General features: G+C 47.1%; 1 pseudogene; it reads right to left on the reverse strand.

The window, feature by feature from the left end:
- Positions 1-14794: 14794 nt before the first annotated feature.
- On the reverse strand, positions 14795-27215 carry LOC136480594 (UDP-glycosyltransferase 73C6-like; annotated as a pseudogene).
- Between the last annotated feature and the right edge of the window lie 166 nt (positions 27216-27381).

Consider the following 27381-nt stretch of genomic DNA (forward strand, 5'->3'; position numbering starts at 1 on the left):
GGGACGCGCCCTGCCCAATAAAATGTCGCTCGGTTAAAACAGGACGTGGCCTAGGTTGGGCCCACCACTACCCCAACCTAGGCACATGAAACAAGGTGCAACCGCATGCAAATGACCCACCGCCTTCCCAGGCAGGGTTTGGAAGGGCCCACCAATAGGATCTTCATTGAGGAAAGACCAACGAGCTACCTGAGTCGATCTGATGGCTCAAGCGACTGCCGAGAGATAGGTAAGGAGTAGTGGGATGCCCCATGTGGGCTATGCCGACTCTGTCATGAATGATGGACATGGATCCCATTCAGACATATCCGATAACAGCTCCTCAAACCCACCACTCGAGTCATCAAGGTATCTTTACCAAACCTTCATACTTTATTTTATTTTCTAATGCATAATCATTCATTCATCCTTCCACATACATACATTCACACATTCATCCATGCAATCATTCATTCATCCCATACATCCAAAGCATTGCATATGCAATTGATGCGTCACAATGCTTCGTGTTGCGTCACGAAGTGATAGTCTCCTCATTCGACATGAGTGACGACTGACCGGGGTTTGAAGGCCAGCCCGCGAAGGGCTCGAGGCTGCCTCATGTCAAATAGAGCCAGGGGAGAAAACACATATGAGCCCAGCGGCCCTCGTCCGATCTGCTCAGAAGCAGATAGGGTCATCTCGACCTTCTTGTTCGTTCCTAACCTCGAGCCATGCCCATAGAATCTCCATCGACGGGTGGCCAGCAGGCCACCCAAGTCGGTCTTCGGAATGGCTTAGGCATCTGTCGAGAGGCGGGTTAAGGAGCAGTGGAATGCCACATGAGGGCTATGCTGACCCCGTTACGAACGATGGACCCGAATTCCACTCGGACATACCTGTTAGAGAGCTCACCGAGCGCGTCACTCGAGCCATCGAGACAAGCGACGTTAGCTCGGCCCCTCCAATTGTGGAAACCGTGGATGGGGTAACGCATGAAACTAGACCAACCCCTTGGCCATGCCCAGCACTTCCATCCGTGCTCCATCGCGCCCGACCCCTTGACCGCGCCCGATGTTTGGGTTGGCGCCCGATGCCTGGGTCCACGCCCCCGGAAACAATGGCTCAGAACGTTGGCAAGTCAAAAAATCCTCTAGGCAATGCTACCTGAATCGCTCGGGGGCTTGGGGGCTACACCCACCGAGTGCGCTCGCGCACACCCGCTGCCAAGTCAAAAAATCCCTCAGGCAATTTATAGGACCACCAGGGCCACGCCCCTTGCTGGGCTCCACCTCATCCAACCCCCGAGGGCTGGCTCCGCTTTGGCTGACCCCCGAGGGTAGGCTCCGCCTCGACCGACATTTGGGGGCTGGCTCTGCCTCGCCCGACGTTTGAGGGCTGGCCCCGCTTCGCCCGATCCCTCAGACACGGTCCCTAACGGAAGCCTGTGCCGCCGCCAACCACTATGGGCCAGAAAGTACAACCCCAGGTCAAACTTCTGACATCATACAGGGAGCGGTCGCATCTCAGCACGACCCATCTCTGCGACATGACATTCTAGGGGACTCACATCGACCCACAGTGACGGACGCATGGTCACTATGCTGCCTACACCCTGTACGACCATTGATCAGCATGCTCCGTCGCGCCCAACGGCGACTCTTGATCTTACACCCATCCGTTGCTCTCATACAACGAGTATAAACAGCCCCTTCATGACATCACAGAAGTCCCAAAAGGGCTCGGGAGCTCCTATCGGGTTCATAAACCTAGGGTTGCATCCTTGTAGGCCATACTATACAAGATACTTTCTTTTTTCATGGAATTGTTCATGTACACTATGATTATTTTGTTCTCATTTAGTTTTGCACCCTTGTGTTTTATTGTTGATTTGGCAGGGTCGATTTTAGATTTATTGCCTTTTTGGGTCATACTTGGTGCTAGATGGTGGTGGCACACAGACCCGAAGTGGAGGGCTTTGCATTGCTTTGTTTGGTCCTGACCATAGGGTTATTGGTGGGAGTGTAGTTGGAGTCCTGACAGCAGCTGGAACAGTGATGGCTGGTTTCTATGTGATAGAGAATTTTCTCACATACATAATACTCAAATTTGAGTTCACAAAACCTCACAGCTTGGAAACTATGCTCCAGCTACTTTCAAGTTGTGTTGGTACAGTACTATAGAAATAAGATGCATCCATAGTATACTACTGAATTTTGAAGTGCTCTGTTCCTATTAATATTAGCTGTTGATGAAAACCAAACAAATAAAAAATCCAGGTACATAATTCCAATCACAAATAATGTAAATTGCAATTATTGGGCACCGCAGTTGTAGTTCTGAGCATATGCAATATGCTGGTGTTGATACGCAACAATTTCACCATTGCATTTAGTTTTTATTCTTGTGTTATTCAAACTAAACACACGGTGCCTTTTTCTGGATGCATGTTTCAGTTCTCTGCTTAGCTATCAGAAGTGACAGGCGTAATGAACCCTACCGAGGATGGTTTCTCATGGGCGCTCCAAAGGATTCAGAAAGAGGAATCAGGCAGCTCTCAGGGAATGCAATGTGAAACTTGCGGTGGCGTTCGGCGTCCTCAACGAGTGTTTCAATGCGGTGAAGGATCGGCGGACCAAGACTGACATGCTCCACCAAGCTGTGTATAGCCTTGGGTAAGTCTTTTTGAGTCAGAGTGAGACATGCACATTTTTGTACTGACCTTGAGATGTCATTCAGTTATATATTAGGTCTTGATTGTGTCGCTTATATAGAAGATGTTTCATGCTAGAACGAACAGGTCTAAATTTAAACGGCTAAGCTACGAAGGGTTGTACACCATGGTTCTGGAGAAGGATGGAGAGATTGTTTCGTCAGCCATGCTGAGGTTTGTAAACTAGCTAAATTTCGTATAGTTGTAGTCTGTAGTATCCTCTTCTTGGTTCCTCTTCTTGGCTGTCGTAGAATAGTAGGAGTTCACATCTTGTAACTGTGTATTGCATATACTGTACAAGAAAGCTGTGTTTAGTATCCATTTCTTGATTGCACATTTATAAGTAGTAAATTGCACACTTAAATTTCTGCAATTATGGTGTTTACCATGTGCAATATCCAGTATTTATATATAACTTTCCCACTATTTTGTTTTCCTTTTTACATTTGATTAAGCAGGAAAAACATATATTCAAAAAGCTTGCACTAGAAAAACTCTTTATTTTAATAGTCCAAGTGTACTATCATTTAGATTATCACGTGATACTGAAACTCCTCTCACAATACATGTAACAACACCCATGTATGGTAATAGTACTCAGAAGACACAAACCTGCTATGCTATCACTTAACAGCCAAGCACCATGCCACTTAAAAGGTACAAACTAAAATCTGAAATGCAATATGCCAGGAAAACTTGTACACTTACACAAAGGAACTGACAAACAACAACAGACAACAATTAGTTGTGATTTGCGCCAACACATTTCATTTCTGTTTATTGTGATCTATGATTTGTGCCAGCACGGACAACATTTTTTGTCCTTATCTTTCCATAGAAAAAAATTGTTATTTCTGATTTATGCCAACACATTTCATTTCCGTTTATTGTGATTTGTGATTTGTGCCAGCGCGGACAACATTTTTTGTCCTTGCCCTTCCATAGAAAAAAATTGTTATTTGTGATTTATGCCAACATATTTCATTTCTGTTTATTGTGATTTGTGATTTATGCCAGCACAGACAATATTTTTTTTGTCCTTGCCCTTCCATAGAAAAATTATTATTTGTGATTTGTGCCAACACATTTCAGGGACTGAAAGGCTTGGTTGTTGTTGGTTGTTGTTGTTGTTGTCTTTGTCTTACAATAGAAAAAAATTGTACTCTGTTTATTTTGAATATTGTAATGACTTACACAAAGGAATTTCATCTGCAGTTGTGTCGGATTCATAAACCCGAGGTCCCCAATGGCCCTGCTTCTCTGCAAACTTGGCCCAGCAGACGGCATAGCGGCGGCACGCGTCTGAGCTGGCCCAGATACACGACAACAAGCCAAGACCATGATCCCGCTGCTAAACCAATGCCCTCGGTCAGAAGGCCTGGTTGGCACTCCGACCAGAGAGGCTGACCGGACCGCTGACCGAATCCAACCGAGTTCCCGGACTAGGAAGACACCAGATCTACTCACGCCACTCCTTCCCGACCGAAACGGTCAGTGCCGACTGGGAACGACCGACTGGGGATGCCCGGTTGGTATGGGCCTGGGGAACATGCAGAGCAGATAAGGGAACGCACCAAGTCAACCGCAATACCGAAGTCCATACCCTGCCACGTCATGTGCACGTACTGGGCGGTGCCGATCTTTCATATCAGGCGGACACTATGCTACTTGCTCAATGGTACCGACTCGAACAGTATTGTGGGCACCGTCATCTGCTGTACCAGGCCAACACTGTGCAGCCTGCTAGAAACGGCAGAGCCTGAACATTATGGTGGGCTATGGCGGCATAAACAGTAAGGCGGGCGACGGCCATCCCGTACCCGAAGGCGTGGACAATAAGACTAGGCAGCACCAGTACTCTCTCTCTCTCTCTTGTAAGGCCATCCCCTTCAAACTATAAAAGGGGATACGCTCTCTCCTTAAGACGTCGGTCAAACAAGTCACAACAACTACACAGTCTCAGCGGACTACGACCCTCAACTCTCGAAGAGTCTACACGCTCTCAACACTTAACGCATATTTGAGCACCCGTCACTCTCTTCCACTCGGATCAGAGTCCGACCGGGCCCTTAAGCACCCCACTTCATTCCTCACTCATTTGTACCCCCACTGTAAATTTTGAGCACCTGGCTCAGGAATAAAGTCACTGACCGACTCAAACTGGACGTAGGGCACGTTGCCTGAACCAGTATAAATCCCGTGTCATTGAGTGCTAGGCCACATCTGATCTCAATGCATGGCAAAACTACAAATATTTACGGCCACATTTTGCACCGACAAGTTGTGTATCTGTTTGTTTTCGAACGAACCAAACACAAATAAAATTTCAGTAGTACTCCTAGCTAACAGATTACTTGCAGTTCGTTTTCAGTGATTCTGGAAAGAATTTCTCGCGTGTTTGTTTAGCCTGCAAGAAATTAGCATGGTGAATCTAGATGGAATATGTAGTTGTTGTTTAGGACTGCAAGTGGGATACGTTGATGAATCTGGACGCAAAAGTGGCTTAAGTAAATCTCGTGCAATTTTCTTTGAGAACCAAAAACAGAAGATATACCAATGAACTTGCATATAGGAGTAATAAGAGTGTATAAGCTTCAATGATTTCAACGCATTTTCTGACTATCCTCATATAGAAAGAACACTGTGTGATAAAAACTGAATAAATGTGGTTTCATCCGGCAAAAACATAGCACTATAGTGGTTATGTGCTTGTTTTCGGGTGTTGTCATTTTTTTTGTCATTTCTGTAAAATTTCCTAAGAACAACGAAAGTAGGACTCCATTCATTGAGCGCTAACTCCTTTGTTGATGCAGTACAACATCTGATAAGAAACTGAACAAGCCCTTTTAATGCAGCCAATCATGAGATGAGGGACAGTGACCCAGAGGTGATGCTTGAGGCAGACCTGAAGGCGAGCGAGAGCTTCCTGAACCAGATAACACTGTAGCTAGAGAGCTATGAGATGTCCCAGCACATGCAGGAGCAACACAATGCAGCCTGGCCTTAGGATCATCTTGCTGGTAAGCATGCTCAAGCACTCAAGATCCTAGTTGACATGTCAATAAATATTGATCTCTATGAAGTTTCATACCTCTACAGCCTACGTCATGATTTGGTAATTTCGTCTTCAGTACTTAATCTTGCTAATGTCATTTAAAGATAGTTTCTGACAGTTTATCAAGAAACACAATGTTTGACTAAAAACTGAATTTCCTGGCTGATTTTGAGATAAATCCTCGGCATGTTTAGTAATTTTACGACACACATGCAGGGTAGTTGTTTACAACAACGTACTGAATTTCTCGTGTTTCTATTGTCATTGTCTTTTGTTTATTGTGTTTTGTGCCGGCACAGGCAACATTTTTGTCCTTTTATAGATTTTTTTGTGATTTTTGCCAATACGGACCACATTTTTGTCCTTGTTTTTCTATAGGAAAAAATTATAATCTGTTTATTGTGATTTGTGCCAACACATACAATTTTGTCAGCTATCTTACAATTTGCCTGTGTGTTCTACAATAGAAGTTCTGGTTGTGTGCCTTGAATGGCTGCATTATTTTGGTGAACAGAAGGAATTCTCACCTACATTCTCATCCGCTTGGTAAGGAAGATCAAAAAGCCAACAACTTAGCTAATGTCATGGATGAAGGACCACTTGTACCACCTGTACCTATAGGTCCCAAACCAGCGTCTTACCTTGTCGATCAGTTATATTTTCCTATATGTTGAACATCATGTCTGTTTGTTCTCCAAAAGTTTTAGAGAAAAGAACAAGAAGTCATAATTACTGTCAAAACTGAGGGTCTGTCCCTGGGTCTTGCACTTGTGACTGGCCTTTGTGTGCAGTCTCATGATTTTATCTTTGAAAAGTGGCAGAACCAGTTTATTGTTACTATTGAAAGGTCCTAAATGGCTAGAGGGGGTGAATAGCCTAATAAAAAATTCTACAACAACACTAAGGCAAGATGGTTAGATAACTAAAAGGCGTAGAGCGAGTTTTGCGCTAGCACTACAAAAAGATGCAAGCCACCTATCCACAAGTCTAGTGAGTTAAACTTATCTAACCAATCAACAACTAAGACTAACAACTACTACTAGGGAACTAGCAAGAAAGCTAATTAAGTAAGATAAACTATCACTACACAAGATGTATATCAATGTAAATACAAAGGAGGGATAGAGATGGTTATACCGCCGTGGCAAGTGAAGAATCAATGAACACAATGAAATCCTTGGAGTAAAGATGACACAAGATTTTTATCCAAGGTTCACTTGCTTGCCGGCAAGCTACGTCCTTGTTGTAGCGATTCACCCACTTGGAGGTTCACGCACTAATTGGCATCACACGCCAAACCCGCAATCGGGCGCCGCACAACCAACACAAGATGGGGATCCACAAGCTACGAGCAATCCACTAGAGATGCCTTTCGAGAACTCCCACAGGGAAGGCTCAAGAACCCCTCACAATTACCATGATCGGAGATGGAGACAAACACCACCCTCTGCTCAACGATCCTCGCTGCACCAAGCCGTCTAGGTGTGGCAAACACCAAGAGTAACGAGAGAAATCCGCAGCGAAACACAATCACCAAGTGCCTCTAGATGCAATCACTCAATCAATGCACTTGGATCACTCAATCTCACTTTGATTTACACTATCAAGCAAAGAGATGAGTGGGAGGGAGTATGCTTAGCTCAATGGGATGTATAGAATGTCAAAATGTCAAGAGCATTGGCCCAAAGCCGGCCAACTTCTATTTATAGAGCTCTCCCTCAAAACATACATTGGCGCGCGGCGTTCGGTGTATCGCCCGTTGACACGTGTCCTAGCCGTTTGAAACTATCCGTTGGCGCCCAACGGCTAACTCACGCGTGCTCACTGCGCTCGCACTAGACATGTCCGGTGCACTGACCGGACTCACTACGCTCAGCGTCCGGTCGTACTCAGAGAGGTTTCAAAACGCATTTTCTGTGACCAGACGCGTCCGGTCGTCCTGACCAGACTCGGCCAGCGTCCGGTCCTCTCTCTGTTAGATTTCCTGAGCGCCACATCATTAGCACCGGACTCGCTAGAGTCATGTCCGGTCAGAGTTTGCTGTCAGCGTCCGGTGCAACTCAGAGAGCATCTAGAGAGCTCCTCATGCCACCGGATGTGTCCGGTCACACATGACCGAACTTGCCCAGAGTTCGCGCAACCAGGGTTAAGCACTGGATGCGTCCGGTCGTTTCTGTGAAACCCTGTCTTTTCTCCGATCGGGATTTCTATCCAGGGCGCCGGTGGCACCTGCGGACAGTCCGCCAGTGAAGTTTCGTACACTTGCTCCCAAGTGGTAAACACAATGTGTATCACCTTTGTGCATGTGTGTTAGCATATTTTCAAAGCATTTTCAAGGGTGTTAGCACTCGCTAGAATCTAAATGCATATACAATGAGTTAGAACATCTAGTGGCACTTTGATAACCGCATTTCACAAATGAATTTCTCCCCTCTTCATAGTACGGCTATCAATCCTAAATACACTCACACCCTCTATGGTGTCTTGAGTGCCAAAAACAAAATGGCCCTATCAAGTATACCTTTGCTTTGAGCCCATTTTGTTTTTCTCTTTCTTCTTTCCAAGTTGGAGCACTTGATCATCATAGCCGACCACTCCACTTGGCTTTGGACCTAACCTCTCTTAGCTACACGCACTTAGCAATTAGGTTAGTCCAAATAGGTTTCATCAATTAGCCTGTCGGGTTCATAAACCCAGGGTCCCCGATGGGCCCGCTTCCTAGCAAAAACTCAGCCCAGCAGACGGCATTACAACGACGCGCGACTCCTGGGCCGGCCTAGATACCTAACGACATGCCGAAAGAGCGATCCAGTCTTCGACTGGAAGGCTTGGCCAAGGAGGGGATGACGCACGCTTCTGACTCCGACCCACTTTTCCGACCGAAAGGCCTGGTCAAGGAGGGGACGACGCTCGCTTCCGACTCTAACCCACTTTTCCGACTAGGAATACGCTGAACCTCTGCTTATAGCTCTTCTCGACCGACCGGGGACGCCCACTCGATGAGGACCCAAGAATCAGGCGAAGCAGATAAGGCAAGGCGCTCAAGTCAACCACAATACCAAGGATCGTACCCTGCACACCTGCAGGACAATACCGCCAGGCCATGCTAGAAGGGTGCTTTATAACCTTCCAGGCATGTCAGAACCTGAACAATATTGTGGGCGTCGACATTTGTCTTACAGTGTTGTGTGCATCGTCATTTGCCATACCAGACGAACACGGTAAAGCCTGCCACACACGTCTGACATAAACAGTATTGTGGGCGCCGACGACCGTCTTATACCCGACAGCGTGGGCAACAAGACTTAGTAAAACATGAGCACACTCTCTCTCACACACTTGTAAGGCCATCCCCTTCACCTATAAAAGGGGATGCGCTCTCTCCCAATAGGGGACAGTCATTCCGACTCTCTCTCTCAGCTAAGCTTTAGACATTCTGAGCATACGAACAGCTCTACGGCTCTAGAACTCTAAAGCTACACAGAGCATACGTTCCAATACTTAGCGCACGTTGGAGCTCCCATCACTCTTGGCCTTTCAGTCCAGAGCCTAACCGGACCTTTAACACTCCCCTTCTTAGTCCCACTTGTTTGTAACCCCACAGCAAACTTCGAGCACCTGCTCAGGAATAAAGTCACTAACCGACTGAAACTGGACGTAGGGCACGTTGCCTGAACCAGTATAAACCCTGTGTCATTGAGTGATAGGCCACATCCGATCACAACGCACGGTAAAACTACAAATATTTACTTGTTGGTCACTTTTCGCACCGACATAGCCAAAACCAAACTAGGGCTTTCAACTATTTGTAGCCTATCACTGTCTCTACTAATGTTCCATTAGTACTTAGGGAATCCTCGCTAATGTGGACAAATTCGGTGCATGTAGTTTTAGAGTTGTTGTTTCTGAATTTTTTGTGCCAACTAAATTCAGACTCAAAAAGCAGCTGCATTTGAACATCCTTGGGGTTGGCGATAATTGCATGCCACTAGCCATAGACAGAGTCCTGCCCAAAAAAAGGCACCATCACTACCGAAGACCGGCTCTTTGCCGAGTGCCAGGTGGTTTGCCGAGTGTTGTTTTTCGGGCACTCGGCAAAGACGCCTTTGCCGAGTGTTTTTTTTTGACACTCGGCAAAGAGGCTCTTTGCCGAGTGTTGACGCCTTTGCCGAGTGTTTTTTTTACACTCAGCAAAGAGGCTCTTTGCCGAGTGTTTTTTTAACACTCGGCAAAGAGTCTCTTTGCTGAGTGTTTTTTTTACACTCGGCAAAGAGCTTCTTTGCCGAGTGTTTTTTTTGACACTCGACAAAGATCTTCTTTGCCGAGTGTTATTTTTTTGACACTCGGCAAAGAAAATTTCAAAGCACATTTTGAAGTAGTAAATTAATTCAAATGAAAAAGTTTTCAACTACAAAGTTGTATAACTCATCAAGATGTACAATGTTTGTTTTGGTCTTTTCTTCATACGACAAAGTGAAAATAAATTTATTCACAAATCTAACATATCTCTCTTGTAGTTTATGAAACTACAAGAGAGATATATAAGATTTGTGAACAATGTTAGAACGGCCATGTCGGATGAACAGATGACCAAACAACCAAAATAAACTTTGTAGATCTCGAAAAGTTATGAAACTTTGTAATTGGCAACTTTTTTATTTGAAAACATCTTGTCATGCAAAACTGCGTTTGAATTTTAAAATTTTAAAATTCGAACTTTTCAAACGACCTCGGATGAAAAAAAACAACCAAAATAAACTCTGTAGATCTCGAAAAGTTACGAAACATTGTAGTTGACAACTTTTTTATTTGAAAACATCTTGTCATGCAAAACTGTGTTTGAATTTCAAAATTTTAAAATTCAAATTTTGTAAACGACCTCGGATGGAAAAAACTTCCTAAACTAAAAGTGTAGATCTCGAAAAGTTATGAAACTTTGTAGTTTACAACTTTTTGATTTGAAAACATCTTGTCATGCAAAACTGTGTTTGAATTTCAAAATTTTAAAATTCAAATTTTGTAAACGACCTCGGATGGAAAAACTTCCTAAACTAAAAGTGTAGATCTCGAAAAGTTATGAAACTTTGTAGTTTACAACTTTTTTATTTGAATTCGTTTAGGGCCTCAAACATGCAATTTACACTCGGTTTAGTATAATATATTGGGAACTAAAACGGAATCCAGACACAAGTGAGAGTGTGGTGTAGTGCTAGAGGAGGTACGTGCACAGCGGGAGGTCTCGGGTTCGAATCGCGTCGGCCGCGTAGCCATGAAATTCACGCGAAAAATGTCATAGATGGGTGGGCGCTGGCCGGTGGGGGCCTCCATCGATAAAAAAAATCCATTTTTTTTGGGTAAAAATTCTCATTTTTTCGGGTTTTTTTCGGTTTTAACTTTGCCGAGTGTCGGACACTCGGCAAAGTTGGCTTTGCCGTCACTGTTTTTGGCGAGTGCTGTTCGCCGAGTGTTACACTCGGCGAACCATTTGCCGAGTGTTTTATGTCTTTTGCCGAGTGTTTCGGGCACTCGGCAAACTCAAGGAGTCCGGTAGTGCATGGTCTCGCTCAACACAGACAAAACAGATTTGTCTTTGTGCTAACACAGTTCAGAGTTTCGTTAATTGTGCTTATCTGTGTGCCGCTTTTCACCAGCACAAGTTAACTGTACTCACAGCATGCTTCACATGCATGAGCTGGATTTTCTAATTATATACATAAACAGTATAGTTGCATTATCAACAAGTACTAGTTGCACTATTTAAAATATGCAATTTTCATATTTATGTTCTGAAATTTTCAAAATCATATTCATTATGCCTTTGTTTGCTCAGAATAATTTAATATGTGAATCGGGCATTGGGCAGGGTTGTTGCAACTCTGTTGCCTGTGCCACCTTGCCCCTTTTCCCAACAGATTATGTTTGTCTCTGTGTAAATACAGATCAGGCACGAGTTAACTCTATTTTTTTTGTGTTTCTGTTTGTCTCTGTGTAAATACAGATCAGGCACACGTTAACTCTACTTGTAGCAGGCTTCACATGCACGAGCCGGATTCCCTGGTCAGGGAGATCGTGAGGAAGGTTTGGCAACGGCAATGGCAAGGTTTAGTTCAACAAGGAGCCCAATAATCTCTGCAATGTTCACTGCTACAAGCACTCCAGTTAGTGTTTGTTCACCAACCTATTCATTTGACTTTTTAATGCCATCAGCAGCACTGATAGGTTGCTTTTCAGGCCTTGCAAACAGGAAGACCGTGACAGTGGAGCCAGTGGCAGGGAGATTGTGGTGGTCCTCAAAACAACCAAAACAAAGAAGTGGAACAAGGCTGCTAGCCTCTATGACAAGTTTGTCATGCGCAAGGGATTCCGCAAGATGGCCAAGGTTCCGGTATAGAACAACTCCATCCCATGCTCAATCTTTTATGTAGTTTGGGGCCTTTGGTGTAGTTCTAGATGAAGCTAATTTGAGTATAGAATGCAATTTTGCCTTACTATATATCAGAAAATTTAGGAAGCGTTTCTGGATTTTTAGGGCACAACAGGAAAAAAACTGATATGTTTTTTCTCATCTTTTGTGCTATGGTACGCCTTGAGATATAGGCCTCAATGGCACCACAGAACATATAGATGGTGTTTGATTATGCACCGGTGGGCTTTTCTAGTTGAGGCTTTTCTATTTGCATACATGTAAAGTACAATTGCATTGTCAAAAAGTAATAGTTGCATTAACACAAATGTGCATTTTTCTTGTGTATGGTCTGAATTTTTCAACATCATATATATGGTTCATTGTTTACTCGGTACAAATAATTAGGCCTTTATTTTTATGCAGTTCATAATGGATCCGTTCGCTGGTCTGAAACTTGGCTGAAACTGCCTGAAAAAACACCGTTCTGGCTGAATTGTTGTGAGAGAAAAACACTGTTACGGCTGAAAAAACAAGCCGAACATGGGGTAAGCCGAACGGGGCCAATCTTCTATCTAAACTTGAGTGTGTCCTCAACAAATCATGAAATGATAATCCCACTATAGTGAATTTGCAGCACCAGGCATCCTGCTGACACCGACGCCGACGCCGGGATCCTGCTGAGCGGGTGCTAGATGGACGAGACTTCGGCGAACGTGGCAGGGGACGGCGGCAGGGCGTGTGGGGCATTCAGCGCCGCGCTGCAGGCTGTGCTGGCAGCGCACCGGGCGCCGAAGAGCAACTGGGAAATGGTGCGCCACGCCAGGGAGGTGTTCAGCGAGCAGGGTTCCAGCAGCACTCCTGCCTCTACTGCAACCAGCGGCGGATCCAAAGGGGGGGCTGGGGGGCTCCAGCCCCCCCTAATTTCTTGATTTCAAGCCTAATTACTGTAGCAAAAAGCTTGATTTCACCATTAAATCTTCATGCAAATCAACATCTCCATTGTTTTAGCCCCCCTTATCCTGCATCGTGCATCCGCCACTGACTGCAGCGATGCCAATGCTAACGCTGTTCGTGGGGCAGCAGGAGACCAAGGCCAAGAGCAACTGAGCATGGAGGCGGCGGCCGCTGCCATGCCCACGCTCTCGGCTATCATGCTTGATCCCCTGCGAGTTTGTGCTTTCTCGATCTAATTCCACTGGATCTAATTTTTTGTTGTAGCGGGGGTTTAGGTGGGACAGATTTCTGCGTTTTTGGCTCACTGTGTAAAGCCCAATTCAACGTGAAGAAATAGGCCCATGTTTATTCATCCGGTACACCTCTAGCAAGCTTAACGGGTTTTTTCAAACCCGTTAAGGAGTAGATATATGTTCTGGGTTTGGTTGTGGACCCGTTTTGTCTCCTTGTGAACAGAAACCAATGCGTGCAGATTGCCATGGTTAACGGGTTTATTTTGGCAGGCGTGTTAAGGGATAGCAGTCTGTATCGGGTATTTTCGGACCCGCTATGAATGCAAGCCTACATATACAACAGGGACAGATCCTCAGCGTTGGATGAAGATCTATTTGTACCCGTCGCCTGAAAAGAGCCTATATTTCAGGCAAATACCTTTTTTTAATTTCGAGTAGCTTTAAATCAATTTTTTTCACCTTGAGTAGTTTTGGATGGTGATTTTATCTGATATAGCACCACATCAGTTGTCGTATGTAGCATCATGTTAACAAGCGAGGTGTTAAGTCGCACTTCGTTCTAGCCTAAGAAACAATTAATGGTATGACTAGATTTATGCATGGAAATGTTAGATCGAAGCCAAACAGGCCCCTATATTCTTGAGTAACTTAGTCGTTACTTCAAATTGCTTTGTATGGCATCGGTAATTATTCCAATAGTGAATTTTATTGTTGTGGTAACAAAAATAAGTTGTTGTTCGATATTCGATGGGTCACAAGGTAGGTTAGAGTGTTTCGACTCCATCACTGCAGCACATCTCAATTCCTTCACTACGTACCATCAGTAAAGTCTCAAACATAAACATACATAATAAACGATCTAAACTTGCTCATGTAATCTCAAAGACATCAAACAAATTTGATGATTTGTAAATCACTATCGCAAGGTTGAACACCGGCTATTTCATTCAGAAAAGCATGTTAATGTCACGTATTAATTTTTCAATCATGAGATGCATTTTAAAATGTTCTCCTAATAAAACAACTTATATGAGATGCAATATAAGAGATCTGATAGAGATGCTCTTAGGTCTGATAGAGATGCTCTTAGGTCGAAACCAAAAGCCCCTGCATTCTTGGAGTAACTTTGCCGTAACTTCAAATTGCTTTTGTACGGCAACCGTAATTATTCCAATAGTGAAGTTTATTATTGTGGCGAAACAAATCTGTTGTTCTTTGATATTCAATGGATCACACGGTAGGTTATATAGTGGTTCGACTCCATCACTGCATCACATCTCAAGTCCTCCACTACCTTCAGTTAAGTCTCAAACACAATAAATGATATAAACCTGCTTATATAATCTTAAAGACATGAAACAAATTTGATGAGTTGTAAATCACTCATCACAAGGCTGAACACCAGCTATTTTATTCAGCAAAACCTAATTAAATGTCACATGTTAATTAATCAATCATGAAACCAAAGATTGGATGAGCTTCTCCAAATTCATGTAGGACGACCCACCCTTCTCTAATGCTCCATTTGCATTCGCCTTCAGCTCCTGAGCCTTCCTCCTCCTCTGCTCCCCTTCGTCACCCTGATCCATCAGCCTCTGCAAGGCCTTCGCCACTTGTTCCATACCCACCCCTCGGCCTCCACATCCGCTCTGCTTCCGTTGAGCTTACCAGCACTGAGGACATTTTCGGTTGGCTTTGTCACGCCTACAGATACCCCAACACCAAGCACGTCCACGATGAGCCTCTCATTGATAAACTGCTCGGCGAAAAGCGGCCAGGTGGCCATGGGCATGCCGGCGGCAATGGCCTCCAGAGTCGAGCCCCACCCACAGTGCGTGAGGAAGCCGGCGACGGCGCGGTGAGCTAGGATGGCGACCTGGGGAGCCCAGCCTCGCGCTACCAAGCACTCTTGTTGCTGTCGAAGCTCGCACGTAACCACTTCTTGACGTCGTCGGGCATTGAGTCGGCGCCCTTGACGACCCATACGACAGGCCAAGGGCACGACACTAGAGCCTTGCCTAACTGCATCAGCTGTGCCGGTGGCATGCACCCGGCCGTACTGCCAAAGCTGACGTACACCACGGACTTGGACTCCTTGGTGTCCAGCCACTCCAGGACCCGCCTGGCATCATCTGTCATGGATTGTGCATCAATACTAGGCGAGCGACACAGCGAGACGGGGCCAACGGCAACAACAGTTTTGCCGGTCGCCGTCGCGAGAAGCTCGCAGGAGCCGTGCTCAGCTCGTCGAAGCTGTTCACGACCACGCCGTCCACGGCCATGTCGAACTCCCGTATCTCTTGCATCGTCCCACCACCCATGGCCGTCGCTGGCGCGAAATGCGGTGGTAGCTGCAAACGTGATACCCTACACTCGAACGCCGGGAGGACTGGGATGTTGATGAGCTCATCTGCTGATGAAACCGCCTCGTGTGGCCTGTGCTTGTAGAGGTACTCGATGCAGAGCAGGGCGAACGCGCCGAAACCGTGGAAGATTGCGAACACAAGGTTGACAAGTACCCTTGTGTGTTCGTTTTGTGATGAGTGATTGTCAATGTGATCCACGAAGTAGGTTGAGTGGTGACTAACCCTACCATGGCGAAAGCTATGTGTGCGACATGTCTTTTGGCTTGTGTTGTGCAGGTGTGGAGCTCGGATGTGGTGGTCGACGGCGAGGTGAAGGTCAAGGAGGACGTGCCGTGCCAACAGACCGGGAGCGGTGAAGGACGGACGTGAGGCTTGGGCCGAGGGACCCAGAGGCCGGGTGACTAGCCATGGTGGCTGACACTTGGGACATCGACAAGTGCAAGAAGACATGAAGTGACGGTGTTGACCGGGTCAAGACGGCGGACGCGTGAGTCGAGCGAGGCTCAGGAGGACTTGGCGGGCCGGCCGGTCGAGGACGGCGGTGACACGCGTCGGATGGCGGGGGACGCGTATGGAGTACGCTACTCGCGGACGGTTTGATGGTTTGGGCCTCAAAACCATCGGATGGACGGTTTACGGGTTTGGGCCTCAAAACCCGGGCGGAGGTTTCGAGGAGGGACGGACGGCACGTGGCGGCACCGGGGAGTTCGCGTCGAGGCGAAGCTACCGGTGAGAAGGCGCGGTGGCCGTCGGATCAAGATTACACCGGGTTGGACAACAACGCCCTTGGGCTTAGCGGTTCAACTCATTTGTATCCAGGGGCAAAACTGGGAATGTGTAATAGCCCTGTTAAATAGGATGAGGGAGCCCCCATCTCCCTCACCTCCTCCAGTTTTCATTTTCTCCTTTAGGGTTTCTTCCTCTAGTTTGCTTCCATGTATGAGAGAGGTCCACAACTCAAATTGTGACTTGGTTTTGAAGGAATCGGAGGCCGTAACCACCGTATGTCCTCCGGGATTCATGATTTAGTTGTGTTCTTGATGTGATTTTGGTGTTCTTCACGAGCTCCTTTTGTCCCTTCTTGTTTCCCCTCTCGTTTCTTCGATTTGGGACGGTTTTGGTTCGTTCTTGTTGCCTTGGATCGATCAGTGACATGAGTAGAAGCTTTCCACCGAAGGAAATCCACTAATTCCTCACGAGATCGCAGATCCGGGCAATTTTAGTTCTTGACCTATTTCTTGGGGGTTTTCTTCAATTCCTTCGATTCACGGAGTTAGAGTTTGTCTCGGGCTATGATCTTTTAGAGGTTGCCTTTCTACTCGCTTGTGAACTCTTGTGCAAAATTTCAAGTCATTTGGAGTTGATTTGATCAAGTTATGGCTTAATTTAATTTTTCCCGAGAAACTGCTCGTTCATACCGGACGTGTCCGATATCATACCGGACGTGTCCGATATTTCTCACTTTGGAGTTTTGAGCTGAAATTTTGTGGAGACCTTCCCTTGGTGTCTAAAGAGCTATGGTTAAAATTTCATGATTTTTGGACACCGTTTGATGGGGTTTTGGATTTTTCTCTTTTGGTCAGCTTGCCGCTGAAAATCCCGGACGTGTCCGATATCATACCGGACGTGTCCGGAAAATACCGGACGTGTCCGATATAATACCGGACGTGTCCGATATTTGCAGGAGCAGTGCTGTTTTTCTTTTGGGAGTTTGCTCGTTTGGGCTTTGATCTGTGTTCCGTTTGCTCTGTGGTGACCCGCTGTGTTCTGAGGGAGCATCCACCCTTCTCTAGGGTCGTGGTCATCAAGTCTTTCGTGTATGCTTTTTGGGGATTGATGTTGGGACAGTGGTCGAAGATTTCGAAAGAAATTTGAGGCTCCCATTCACCCCCCCCCCCTCTGGTCGCCGTTTCCGGTCCTTCAATTGGTATCAGAGCCGGTTAAGGATCATTCCACCTTAATCGGTCCAGTCCATGATCCACGAAGGCGACATGGAGCGTGGTTCTGGCAAACCACCGCACTTCGATGGGTCAAACTATCCTTATTGGAAGATCCGCATGTCTGCGCATCTCCAGGGGATTGATTGGCTCGTCTGGGAAATTTGCGAGGATGCTACTTACGTTGTGCTCCCTACCGCGGCCCGTACCACCCAGGATCACAAGGATCGGCACAACGCAAATAGCAAAGCTCGCAGTGTGCTTTTCTCGAGTCTTTCGCTTTCTGAGTTCGAGCGTGTCTCCGATTGTACTACAGCTCGAGAGATCTGGGTGAGGCTTCAGAGCTATCACGAGGGGACCGCACAGGTCAAGACCAGACTCTACGAGACGTACAAGCGCGAGTACGAGAACTTCTCTCAGCTTGATGGCGAGTCCATCGATGCCATGTTTTCCCGCTTTCAGACTATCGTCAACAAAATGAAAGCGAACAAGGCCAACCTACCTTATAGTGATCATGAGAGGGCGCTCAAGCTTCTCTATGCCCTTGATCGAAAGGTATGGGATGTGAAGGTGTCGGCGATCATCGAGTCCGCCAACTACGACACCCTCACTGTTGACGAGCTTTTCAGCAAGCTCAAGTCCACAGAGATCGACTACCAAACCCAAGCCAAGCTCAAGAATCCCTCTGCACCAACCATGGCTTTGGTCTCAGGTAGTGGTTCAAGTTCATTGACTAACCCTTCACAAGCTTCTTTCTCTTTGTCGTGCTTGATGTCAGTCACAGAGGAGCAGCTGGAGTCTCTTGGGGATGATGAGTTGGCACTCGTCATCAGTCGGTTCTCTCGGTTTCACAACAACCGTTTGAATCGCCGACGCAGTGGTGGCCCGAAGGAGGGATGCTATGGATGTGGAGATCCGGACCACTTCGTCGCGCACTGCCCCAAGAAGAAGCCCTTCATCAACAAGTACGACTCCGGCAAGCGCAAGGATAAGCGCGACTACACCTCTGGCAAGCACAAGGCCAAGGGCGGTTTCGACGAGGAGGCGATCAAGAAGGCGTACCGCAGGAAGGCCAAAGCTCAAGAACGCGCCTTCCTCGCCTCCCTCAGCGACCTCGACGACGACTCCGACGATGATCACTCTTCTTGTCCCTCGACCGACGATGAGTCCGAGAAGAAGCGCGAGGACAAGCTCAACGGTCTCTGCTTTGTCGCCGGTGCAAACCGTGGTGGGTTTTGCACTATGGCGGTTGACGGTGGAGCAAAGCTCAAAAAGGACGTCGACGTCAACGACGACGAAAATGAGGTACCGCCCACACTTGACTCACTTATGCTTGAGCTTGATACTATGAATGATACATTGATGAGTCAAGATAAGTTGCTTAAGCGTGCTGTCCGCGAGAGAAAAGAGTTTAAGGACCAGCTAGAGGTTGCTTTGAAGGAGTTGGAGCTTGCCAAGAGTGGTGTAGTGGTGTCAGAGGAGGAGGAGTGCGATGAGTGCGCTATACACATGTCTAACCTCTCTGACTTGCAATCCAAGTATGCTGTTTTGCTTGATGAATGTGATGAGTTGAAGTCTCGTTCTGGGTTGCTCGGTGCGTGCAAGTCCTGCTCAGGCTTGCAATCTGAGTTGGTAGAGAAGGTTGCCAAACTTGCTGAGTTTGAGAAGGCCAACTTAGATAGCATCACCACTACATGTGTTCGATGTGAAGCTTTGGTGTTGGAGCTTGAGTCCTGCAGGCACGACAAGATGGGAACCGAGGAAGAAAACACACAACTTCGATCCATCTTGAGCTGGGTGTCGTGCAGTGAGCCCCAGTTGGGCATGATGGTGAGCCAGTTCAGGCGGGGAACTGACTCATCGGGAGTAGGCTTTGCTATAGGTGGGAAGGGTGAGCATGTCTATGGCAAGGTTGGTGAACATAGTGGTTTGAACCCAAGTGAGAAACCCACCAACACTCCCAAATTGATCAGGATCCCTCCACCAGAGTCTACCAAGCCTATGATCAAAGATGGTGTGTTTGAAGAACCACCAAAAGCTCCACCATCCAAGCAAGTTTGGGTTCCCAAACCGAACCACTTTCGGAACTCACTCGATACTCTACCCAACATCTCTAGTGCACCTCTTCCTAAAGCCAAAAAGCCTCAGAGAGTGAACCACATCCACAAGAGAGTGAGTCAACCACCATCCAAGAGAGAGGTGAGGTACCACTGCGACTATTGCCATAGAGATGGTCATTTGGCTGAGTTTTGCTTTAGGAGGAAGAGAGATGAGCGGCGCGAGTACGAGTTGAACAACCGAAATATGTACCGTCCTCCCCATGGCGTACATGTACCGCCTGTTCAGAGGCACAATGTTAGGCCTAGAGGTGCAATGCCTCAAGGTGCTAGGCCTCAGGTGGCAAGACCACGTGGTGGTCGTGCCCGGCGTGGCCCAAGTCATGATCTATATGACTCTGGACCTCGCGACCGTGGCTTTCAGTCCCACACTCCTAGCGGACCACGTTTTCCCCCACGTGGTGATCGCTTCTCTCTAATGGGACATGGCATGTATGGTGTTTTTCCTAACACTTTTCCAGGGCAAATGACTCAACACTGGTATTCTCCTCATTTCACTAACCCCAGTGTTGTGCCATTTGCTCACCCCCTGTCTTTCTATTGATGCAGAGCGGAGGCCTAGAGAACACATGGCTTGTTGATTCCGGCTGTTCGCGCCACATGACCGGAAGTTCCAAATGGTTCTCCAGCCTCGACCTCATGCAATACAAGGAGTACATCACATTTGGGGACAATAGCAAAGGTAAGGTGCTGTCTCGTGGGACCATTCGGGTCAATGAGTCTTTTATCTTGAAGGACGTTGCTTTGGTTTCAAGCCTGCATTTTAATTTGCTCTCTGTTTCGCAACTCCTTCAAGATGGGTTTGAGGTGCGCTTTAAGACTGGACTTTCTCGTGTGCTCGATTCTCAGGGACATCTAGTGTGTCAGATCGTTCCTTTTGGCCGAGTTTTCAGAGCTGATTTCTCTCAGTCTTTCGGTTCTTCTCGCTGTTTGGTTGCCGGATCTTCTTCTGATTTGTGGAAGTGGCATAGGAGACTTGGTCACTTGAGCTTCGATCTCCTAGTGAGGTTGAGTTCTCTTGACATGATTCGAGGATTGCCCAAACTTAAGTTTGAGAAGGATCTGGTATGCCATCCCTGTCGCCATGGAAAGATGGTGGCTGCTTCCCATCCTCCAGTGACTCAGGTCATGACCACGAGACCCGGTGAGCTACTCCATATGGACACTATTGGTCCGGCTCGGGTTCGGTCAGAGGGAGGGAAGTGGTACGTTCTAGTGATCGTGGATGATTTTTCTCGTTATTCTTGGGTGTTTTTCATGGAGGGCAAGGACAAAGCGTTTTCTCATGCTCGTGACTTGATCTTGAGGTTGCAAACTGAGTTACCAAAGAATGCCATACGAGCTATCCGCAGTGACAATGGCACTGAGTTCAAAAACTCTCAGTTTGACACCTTTTGTGCTTCCTTGGGTCTTGAACATCAGTTTTCTTCGCCCTATGTCCCTCAGCAGAATGGTGTTGTTGAGCGCAAAAATCGGACTTTGGTTGAAATGGCTAGGACGATGCTCGATGAGCATAGGACTCCTAGGCGTTACTGGGCCGAAGCCATCAACACCGCCTGCCATGTTTCAAACCGCATTTTTCTTCGTGCTTTCTTAAAGAAGACATCCTACGAATTGCGGTTTGGGCGTCCACCCAAGGTGAGTCATCTTCGAGTCTTCGGTTGTAGGTGCTTCATTCTTAAGCAAGGTAATCTTGACAAGTTTGAATCTAGATCTTCGGACGGTATATTTCTCGGTTACGCTTCTCATTCACATGCATACCGTGTGCTTAATCTTGAGACTAACCGTGTTGTGGAGACTTGTGAAGTCACCTTCGACGAAACCATGCCCTCTTCTATTTCGGTCTTTGAACGTGCAGGTGATGAAGAGATGGGTGATAGCATTTTTGTTGAGGATGACGATGACGTCGATTGGGATGATCCCAAGCCATCTCAACCGGCTGCCCCGATCGAGCCAGCTTCGACCACTTCGGCTCACGGCCCCGAGCCCTCCACCTCTACTTCATGGGGTCCGTGCGAGCCGCTTCCTCAATCGACTGAGGAGGCCCCAGCTGTGGATGAGGGGGAGGCGACTTCATCTTTGGGTGCACCTCGACATATCCATCGACGCCATCCTCCTCAGACCATGATCGGCGACATCGACGAAAGGGTAACGCGTTCCAAGTCTTATCATATTTCCCATTTCGCTCATTCTGCTTTCGTAGCTTCTTTTGAGCCTCGAGATATTGGACACGCACTATCTAATGCCGGTTGGGTTAATGCTATGCACGAGGAGTTAGAGAACTTTGAGCGGAACCAAGTGTGGGTTTTAGTTCCACCTCCACCAGAGTGCCACCCCATAGGTACAAAGTGGGTTTACAAGAACAAGCAGAGTGAGGATGGGGTGGTGGTGAGAAACAAGGCGAGATTAGTGGCTCAGGGTTTTTGCCAAAAAGAGGGAATAGACTATGAAGAAACCTTTGCTCCTGTTGCCCGTCTAGAAGCCATTAGGATTCTTTTAGCATTTGCAGCTTCGAAAGGGTTCAAGCTGTATCAGATGGATGTAAAGAGTGCCTTCTTGAATGGGTACATAGAGGAAGAGGTTTATGTGAGGCAACCCCCTGGCTTTGAAAATCCAAAGTACCCCAACTATGTTTTTAAACTCCACAAAGCCTTGTATGGTTTGAAACAAGCCCCGAGAGCCTGGTATGAGCGTTTGAAAGCTTTCTTGCTTGATAAGGGTTTTAGGATGGGTTCCGTAGATAAGACTCTGTTCCTCCTCAAGCAAGGCACAGACATCCTTTTGGTTCAGATATACGTGGATGATATAATCTTTGGTGGCTCTTCTCATGCTCTTGTTGCCAAGTTTTTAGATACTATGAGCAGGGAATTTGAGATGAGCATGATGGGCGAATTGACTTTCTTCCTTGGGCTGCAAATCAAGCAAACTCGTGAGGGGACGTTCGTGCACCAAGGCAAGTACACCAAGGACGTGCTCAAGAAATTTGATATGGGTGAGGCCAAGCCTCTTTCGACGCCCATGTCAACCACGACGGCCCTGGATGAGGACAAGGAGGGAGAAGCAGTGGACCAGAAGGAATACCGAAGCATGATCGGGTCCCTGCTGTACCTAACGGCGACGAGACCGGACATCCAATTCGCAGTCTGCTTGTGCGCGCGTTTTCAGTCTTCTCCGCGCACGTCTCATCGTCAAGCCATCAAGCGGATCCTCAGGTACCTTCGTTTCACACCCGAGTTTGGTCTTTGGTTTTCAGCTTCCTCCTCCCTTTCTCTTTGTGGGTATTCTGATGCGGATTATGCTGGTTGTCGTGTTGAGAGGAAGTCCACTTTGGGGACTTGTCAGTTTCTTGGATCTTCTCTTGTGTCTTGGTCTTCTCGCAAGCAGTCTAGCGTTGCCCAATCCACCACAGAAGCTGAGTATGTTGCTGCTGCTGCTTGTTGTTCCCAGTTGCTTTGGATGATAGCTACTCTGAGAGACTTTGGGTTAGAGTTTAGGCGAGTGCCTTTGTATTGTGACAGCACCAGCGCCATAAGTGTAGCCAAAAACCCAGTCCTTCACTCAAAGACAAAGTACATAGAAGTTCGTTTTCACTTCTTGCGTGACCACTATGAGAAAGGTGATATTGATCTGCACCACATTAATACCCAAAACCAGCTCGCAGATATCTTCACCAAACCACTTGACCAAGCCCACTTTGCTCGCTTGCGAGGGGAGCTTGGAGTTTGTTTCCCTTTTTAGAGGAGGGGAACTTTGGTTGTTGTATTCTAGTTTTGCTTTTCTTTGTAGTTTAGTCTTTGTTTTTGTTTTTATATCATACTTGCATATCATATCATCATGTATCATATTGCATCCTGAGCTTCATCCTTATAGTAGCTAGATTGACACTATGCTCTTGTTGGGGATGTTATGGATATACATGATGTGCTTTTGGCTTAGGCTCCTCTTGATCAATTGATGCATGTTATGAGCTAAGCTTATTTTCCAAACTGTGAACTTGATTAAAACTTGTTGAAACATGAAATGTGTTCACCACTACTTGTGGCACTAGCATGTGTAGAATGTGTTGAGATCTTTTTTCTTGCTTCATGTATATGCTTAGTTGCTACGGCTCATACTTTGAGTTACACACTTGCTTGAGAAACTTGAATTTGTGCTAAAACTTGAAAATCAAACTAAGTGAATTGAAAAGATCGGGATGGGTCTGTACTATCCTATGTCAGAGTATCGAGACAGCTCCAAATTACACTTATTGGTGAACTTGAGCTCTGTAATGGATACCGAGATCATTGTCTTAAGCTTCTGATTGCTTTTGGCATAGGCTTGACATGGTCGCTAAGTCAGGTTTTGGTGGCACAGATAACCTCCCGCACACACTTGTCTGACAAACTTTGGTAATAAGCTGCATAACTCTGATAAATTTCAATTGGTGTCTAAAATTTGATCAAACCACAAGTTTGTCTCATGACATGATGTGTGAACTTTGTTTGGGGTAGTTCACTTTGCATACATGTGTAGCACAAGGTCGATCTCCTGTCTATTTTTGCTATGTGCTCCTTTGGTGGTGAACCCTCTTTTAAAATTGCTCAAACTTGATCAAAATTGCTTAAATGCCATATTTCGTCTTATTTGGTCACTTTGAGCATTTGCTAGCACTTGTATGTGTTGCTATATATACATGACAGCATCAACTAGAGCCTCTTTTCAATCTACTTACTATAATCTTGAAGCTTCTGCATTCGTGCATTTCTGCATTCATAGCATAATTTGAGGGGAAGATGCAATCTTTGGGCTCTAGCTTGATAAGTGCATGTGTCAACAAGGGGGAGAAGTTTCCACACTCACAATGTCACCTAAAGTTGAGCGATATGCATTCATTTGAGAGAGATTGCACTTGTTCAGGGGGAGTTGCATTTGAGGTGTTTTGCTAGATGTGTTGAGCCTTTGCCTCTTCTGGAGGGTCTAGCAGTTTTTCGGTTTTTCGAGCTTTGCTAGTGGTGTTGAGCCCGTTGCCTCTTCTTGAGGGCTAGTTTTGTTTTACTTGGTTGCGTCGAGCCGTTGCCCATGTCTTTGGGGACCAAGTTTTTGCTCACCTTCAAATGACCCAGTTTTTGGCTTTTCTTTGGCTTTTGGTCATTTGGATGAGTTCTTTCTTTTCTCTTCTTCTTCTTTTTCTTTTGCTCAAGCTGTTCGTGTATTGGTGTTGACAATGCACTCATCAAGGGGGAGATTGCGAACACAAGGTTGACAAGTACCCTTGTGTGTTCGTTTTGTGATGAGTGATTGTCAATGTGATCCACGAAGTAGGTTGAGTGGTGACTAACCCTACCATGGCGAAAACTATGTGTGCGACATGTCTTTTGGCTTATGTTGTGCAGGTGTGGAGCTCGGATGTGGTGGTCGACGGCGAGGTGAAGGTCAAGGAGGACGTGCCGTGCCGACAGACCGGGAGCGGTGAAGGACGGACGTGAGGCTTGGACCGAGGGACCCAGAGGCCGGGTGACTAGCCATGGTGGCTGACACTTGGGACATCGACAAGTGCAAGAAGATATGGAGTGACGGTGTTGACCGGGTCAAGACGGCGGACGCGTGAGTCGAGCGAGGCTCAGGAGGACTTGGCGGGCCGGCCGGTCGAGGACGGCGGTGACACGCGTCGGATGGCGGGGGACGCGTATGGAGTACGCTACTCGCGGACGGTTTGATGGTTTGGGCCTCAAAACCATCGGATGGACGGTTTACGGGTTTGGGCCTCAAAACCCGGGCGGAGGTTCCGAGGAGGGACGGACGGCACGTGGCGGCATCGGGGAGTTCGCGTCGAGGCGAAGCTACCGGTGAGAAGGCGCGGTGGCCGTCGGATCAAGATTACACCGGGTTGGACAATAACGCCCTTGGGCTTAGCGGTTCAACTCATTTGTATCCGGGGCAAAACTGGGAATGTGTAATAGCCCTGTTAAATAGGATGAGGGAGCCCCCATCTCCCTCACCTCCTCCAGTTTTCATTTTCTCCTTTAGGGTTTCTTCCTCTAGTTTGCTTCCATGTATGAGAGAGGTCCACAACTCAAATTGTGACTTGGTTTTGAAGGAATCGGTGGCCGTAACCACCGTATGTCCTCCGAGATTCATGATTTAGTTGTGTTCTTGATGTGATTTTGGTGTTCTTCACGAGCTCCTTTTGTCCCTTCTTGTTTCCCCTCTCGTTTCTTCGATTTGGGACGGTTTTGGTTCGTTCTTGTTGCCTTGGATCGATCAATGACATGAGTAGAAGCTTTCCACCGAAGAAAATCCACTAATTCCTCACGAGATCGCAGATCCGGGCAATTTTAGTTCTTGACCTATTTCTTAGGGGTTTTCTTCAATTCCTTCGATTCACGGAGTTAGAGTTTGTCTCGGGCTATGATCTTTTAGAGGTTGCCTTTCTACTCGCTTGTGAACTCTTGTGCAAAATTTCAAGTCATTTGGAGTTGATTTGATCAAGTTATGGCTTGATTTAATTTTTCCCGAGAAACTGCTCGTTCATACCGGACGTGTCCGATATCATACCGGACGTGTCCGATATTTCTCACTTTGGAGTTTTGAGCTGAAATTTTGTGGAGACCTTCCCTTGGTGTCTAAAGAGCTATGGTTAAAATTTCATGATTTTTGGACACCGTTTGATGGGGTTTTGGATTTTTCTCTTTTGGTCAGCTTGCTGCTGAAAATCCCGGACGTGTCCGATATCATACCGGACGTGTCCGGAAAATACCGGACGTGTCCGATATAATACCGGACGTGTCCGATATTTGCAGGAGCAGTGCTGTTTTTCTTTTGGGAGTTTGCTCGTTTGGGCTTTGATCTGTGTTCCGTTTGCTCTGTGGTGACCCGCTGTGTTCTGAGGGAGCATCCACCCTTCTCTAGGGTCGTGGTCATCAAGTCTTTCGTGTATGCATTTTGGGGATTGATGTTGGGACAGTGGTCGAAGATTTCGAAAGAAATTTGAGGCTCCCATTCACCCCCCTCTGGTCACCGTTTCCGGTCCTTCAAATATATAGCACGGCACGCCGAGTTCGCGAGCCAAGCCGAGCGTCCACGAGTGGCACATCCCGGCGACGACGCAGCTTGGTCGTCGGCGCAGCATCGCCTCACCGAACTGTTTGTTGGCAGCGAAGAAGCGGGGCACGTCAGCGGGAGACCGGAGGAGGTCCAGCCTCTCGCAGCCCTCGGGCAGGCCGGCCTCCGCCGCTGGGAACGGGATCGCGGTGACCGTGATCGTCCCCGCCGCGCCCGGAGGTAGTGGCGGCGTCGCGAGGTCTTCTACGCGGGGGACCGCACGAGTGCGGCGTTGGACGGCGTCGTGATGACGGTGACTGCTGCGCCGTAGGAGGCCAGGAGGCGGCCGATGTCGGTCATCGGGATGATGTGGCTGATGCCTCCTTGCCATGGAACCAGCACGAAGGGTGGCTCCGCTGCTGCACTCTCCATTTTGGATCTCACTACCTCTTTGCAAATGGTCTAGCTTTCTTGTTTCCTGTGCAAAGCGGTCGGGCTGTCAGTGTTTGTTATATATATACTCCTGCAAAGCCATGTAACCATGGAAATTAAACTGCGTATGCTTGGCAGCTACTCCTACCTGGTGGTGGTGGAGTGG

Source organism: Miscanthus floridulus, chromosome 9 (assembly GCF_019320115.1).
Source record: "Miscanthus floridulus cultivar M001 chromosome 9, ASM1932011v1, whole genome shotgun sequence".
NCBI classification, from domain to species: domain Eukaryota; kingdom Viridiplantae; phylum Streptophyta; class Magnoliopsida; order Poales; family Poaceae; genus Miscanthus; species Miscanthus floridulus.